Raw genomic sequence first — 5,288 nt, 5'->3', positions numbered from 1 at the left:
TCTGTCTGGTTCGTGGAGATTGACAGGCCCGCGAGACTGTTTTCTTTAAGGTGGCGCCGCCGGGATTAGCGCTCCCCCAACATACAACAACATCTTACAACTGTACCCCAAAAGATCCACAAAACTCAACATTCGGACATGACTTCAACTTGATTCTCCAACTTTTCCATCTATTCTACATCAATGCATTGATCACACATTTTTGAATGGACTGTCATTTATTAAACATGAACAAAAGGTGATGCTGAAGCGTAAACTGTTTTTGAGGGTAACTTTTGACATTGAAACAGTTCTCATTCTAAAAGCAGATCAAATGAAATTCAATTTCCTAAGGACCGCTACATTCAAAAGCGTATCGTCGTTTGAATAAAAACAGTGTTTGATGAGCGTGAATGCTTTAACGGGCGATCACACTAATGCCATATAATGATTTACACCCCAATGACAACAAGCACTAAACAAAGTAGAAAGAAGATGGATGACTTATTTGCAATATTGTACAATCCTGTTTCATCATAGTGCGTTGCTCAACAATTTAAAAGATACACTGAAACGAAAGGCAAACAAACATGCCCGACACGTTCCAAGACTCAATTTATCAGTATAAAATCAGATGTTTTAGATTTTAGATGTTAAGAAAAAGTAGGAGACATAAATCACCATTGTTGTTCACATGCTTACGTTGAACAGAATATTAATTTTCACAGATGATTTTGAGTAAGGTTTAGAGCGGTCATCCTTTTGACCTCTTCGACACTTTTCCCATTCAGAAAATCCAAACACCTTGATGTGATTTTAGTAATGCATTTATGAAAGAGATAACATATATGACGATTAAAGACATACAGTAAGTACAATTCAAGCTCAATCAAAGATTTAAAACAAAAAAAAATGTGGAGCTCATTAAAAACAGGTGATCTATTACTTTTTCCAGCTCATTCACTTATTGGCTCCAAAATACAGTACTGGCATTTTTCTGTTAGAAGCTCAATTGTGAGCACAATGACACAAACCTGACACAGCAATGATGTAGCCAAAATGGCCGTTGCACAGCCTTAGCACTTCAGATCATCTGATTGCTCCGATATCCGCACTCCACTGCATGCAGTCACCAGGGGGAATCCATGCATGGATACATACATAAATACATACAAAAGTTTCTCTAATCTATATCTTTGATATTCTGTATTGGCAGCATAATCTATAATCGTTAACATAATTACGATTAGCATCGTAATTATCGAAAGATAATTATTCCTTGATTATCTAAAAGCATCAAGGAATGTCTGTATAAAGAATGTCTCAATTAAACAAATTAAACCAAAACAACATTTTCTTTGTAGAACTAGAAATTGCAATTGCCTCAGAATTGTATTAACAGCTTAATAAGGTCTTATAGGTTGGTGCCTTACGGTCTAGGGCCTCGAGCACTCCACTAGTTAGACCCAGAAAAGGACAACTCCGATAATCCTTAAAACATTTTAATGGATATTTAAGGTCCCTTGACTGACTTTTGGATCACAATGTAATGAATGATAAATGGTTGACTTCCCTTGATATATGAGGCATTCCCTAACTTCAGAGAAGAGGTACAGTGCATATAAAAAGTCTACACACCCCTGTTCAAGTGCCAGGTTTTTGTGATGTCCAAAAATTAGACCACGATTAAGATAGATCATTTCCAAACTTGTTCCCCTCTAGAACGTGACCTACAACCCCAATTCCAAAGAAGTTGGAACGTTGTGTTACACATAAATAAAAACAGAATACAAAGTTTGCAAATCATGTTCAACCTATATTTAATTGAATACACTACAAAGACAAGATATTTAATGTTCAAACTGATAACCTTTATTGTTTTTAGCAAATAATCATTAACTTTGAATTTTATGGCTGCAACACGTTCCAAAAAAGCTGCGACAGGGTCATGTCCTATACCACTGTGTTACATCACCTTTTCTTTTAACAACATTCAATAAACGTTTGGGAACCGAGGACACTAATTGTTGAAGGTTTGTAGGTGGAATTCTTTCCCATTCTTGCTTGATGTACAGCTTCAGCTGTTCAACAGTCCGGGTCTCCGTTGTCATATTTTACGGTGGCAAAAAAGTTGAGGAATGCTCATCAAACACCTGTTTGGAACATCCCACAAGTGAACGGCTAATTGGGAACAAGCAAAGATGGGGCGAGGTTCACCTCTTTGTGAACAAGTACGTTAGAAAATAGTTGAACAGTTTAAGGACAATGTTCCTCAACGTACAATTGCAAGGAATTTAGGGATTTTATCATCTACGGTCCATAATATCATCAAAAGGTTCAGAGAATCTGGAGAAATCACTGCATGTAAGCGGCGAGTCCGAAAACCAACATTGAATGCCCGTGACCTTCGATCCCTCAGGCGACACTGCATCAAAAACCGACATCAATGTGTAAAGGATATCACCACATGGGCTCAGGAACACTTCAGAAAACCAATGTCACTAAATATAGTTCGGCGCTACATCCGTAAGTGCAACTTGATATTTTTCTATGCAAAGCAAAAGCCATTTATCAACAACACCCAGAAACGCCGCCGGCTTCTCTGGGCCCGAGCTCATCTAAGATGGACTGACGCAAAGTGGAAAAGTGTTCTGTGGTCCGACGAGTCCACATTTCAAATTCATCCATCCATCCATTTTCTGAGCCGCTTCTCCTCACTAGGGTCGCGGGCGTGCTGGAGCCTATCCCAGCTGTCATCGGGCAGGAGGCGGGGTACACCCTGAACTGGTTGCCAGCCAATCGCAGGGCACATAGGAACAAACAACCATTCGCACTCACAGTCATGCCTACGGGCAATTTAGAGTCTCCAATTCATGCATGTTTTTGGGATGTGGGAGGAAACCGGAGTGCCCGGAGAAAACCCACGCAGGCACGGGGAGAACATGCAAACTCCACACAGGCGGGGCCGGGGATTGAACCCGGGTCCTCAGAACTGTGAGGCTGACGCTCTAACCAGTCGCCCACCGTGCCGCCCACATTTCAAATTGTTTTTGGAAATTGTGGACGTCGTGTCCTCCGGGCCAAAGGAAAAGAACCATCCGGACTGTTATGGATGGAAAGTTCAAAAGCCAGCATCTGTGATGGTATGGGGCTGTGTTATTGCCAATGGCATGGGTAACTTACACATCTGTGAAGGCACCATTAATGCTGAAAGGTACATACAGGTTTTGGAGAAACATATGCTGCCATCCAAGCAACGTCCTTTTCATGGACGCCCCTGCTTATTTCAGCAAGACAATGCCAAACCATATTCTGCACGTGTTACAACAGCGTGGCTTCGTAGTAAAAGAGTGCAGGTACTAGACTGACCTGCCTGTAGTCTAGACCTGTCTCCCATTGAAAATGTGTGGCGCATTATCCATCCATCCATCCATTTTCTGAGCCGCTTCTCCTCACTCGGGTCGCGGGCGTGCTGGAGCCTATCCCAGCTGTCATCGGGCAGGAGGCGGGGTACACCCTGAACTGGTTGCCAGCCAATCGCAGGGCACATAGAAACTAACAACCATTCGCACTCACAGTCATGCCTACGGGCAATTTAGAGTCTCCAATTAATGCATGTTTTTGGGATGTGGGAGGAAACCGGAGTGCCCGGAGAAAACCCACGCAGGCACGGGGAGAACATGCAAACTCCACACAGGCGGGGACGGGGATTGAACCCCGCACCTCAGAACTGTGAGGCTGACGCTCTAACCAGTCGGCCACCGTGCCGCCCACATTTCAAATTGTTTTTGGAAATTGTGGACGTCGTGTCCTCCGGGCCAAAGGAAAAGAACCATCCGGACTGTTATGGATGGAAAGTTCAAAAGCCAGCATCTGTGATGGTATGGGGCTGTGTTATTGCCAATGGCATGGGTAACTTACACATCTGTGAAGGCACCATTAATGCTGAAAGGTACATACAGGTTTTGGAGAAACATATGCTGCCATCCAAGCAACGTCCTTTTCATGGACGCCCCTGCTTATTTCAGCAAGACAATGCCAAACCATATTCTGCACGTGTTACAACAGCGTGGCTTCGTAGTAAAAGAGTGCAGGTACTAGACTGACCTGCCTGTAGTCTAGACCTGTCTCCCATTGAAAATGTGTGGCGCATTATGTAGCGTAAAATACGACAACGGAGACCCAGGACTGTTAAACAGCTGAAGCTGTACATCAAGTGAGAATGGGAAAGAATTCCACCTACAAAGCTTCAACAATTAGTGTCCTCAGTTCCCAAACGTTTATTGAATGTTGTTAAAAGAAAAGGTGATGTATCACAGTGGTAAACATGACCCTGTCCCAGCTTTTTTGGAACGTGTTGCAGCCTTAATATTCAAAGTTAATGATTATTTGCTAAAAGCAATAAAGTTTATCAGTTTGAACATTAAATATCCTGTCTTTGTAGTGTATTCAATTAAATATAGGTTGAACATGATTTGCAAATCATTGTATTCTGTTTTTATTTATGTTTAACACAACGTCCCAACTTCATTGGAATTGGGGTTGTATATAACCTTTACAACTTAATAAAGAAAATATTTTCAAGAGGGGAAATAAAAATAAACAACTGAAATAATGTGGTTTCACAAGTGTGCACACCCTCGTATAACAGGGCAATGCAGCTATGTTCAGAATTAACCAATCAAATCCAAACTCAAGTTGAATGGGAGTCAGCACACACCTGCCATCCTTTAAAGTGTGCTGTTGTAAGGTTTTGTGCTATTTGAAACTGTTCATAATTTCCTCCACCTTTGAATAAGGCTCCAGTTTCAGCTGAAGAAAAACAGCCCACCGTATGATGCTTGCCACCACCATACATCACCGTTTCCTTTTGGTGATGAGCAGTGTTGTGTTTGCACCAAACATACCTTTTGGAATGAGCAAAACGTTTTTAACACATTTCCCACATGTGTTTGGGAGACTTCAAGTGTTTTTGCAAAGTGTATCCAGGCTTGTAAGATTTTCTTTGCTAGATGAGGCTTCCATCTTGCCACTCTGCTCCATAGCTGAGACATATGAAGAAGACAGGAGATTATTGTCACATGTACTAAACAGTCAGTACTTGCCAGAAATTCCTGCAACTATTTCAATGTAGCTGTCTGCCTCTTGGCAGCCTCCCTGAGCAGTTTTCTTCTCTTCTTTTCATCTTTGCCTCACAGTTCTGAGGACGCGGGTTCAATCCCCGGCCCCGCCTGTGTGGAGTTTGCGTGTTCTCCCCGTGCCTGCATGGGTTTTCTCCGGGCACTCCGGTTTCCTCCCACATCCCAAAA

Source organism: Phyllopteryx taeniolatus, chromosome 21, assembly GCF_024500385.1.
Source record: "Phyllopteryx taeniolatus isolate TA_2022b chromosome 21, UOR_Ptae_1.2, whole genome shotgun sequence".
In the NCBI taxonomy this organism is placed as follows: domain Eukaryota; kingdom Metazoa; phylum Chordata; class Actinopteri; order Syngnathiformes; family Syngnathidae; genus Phyllopteryx; species Phyllopteryx taeniolatus.
The sequence above is the reverse complement of the archived record's forward strand: the minus strand, read 5'-3'. Positions refer to the sequence as shown.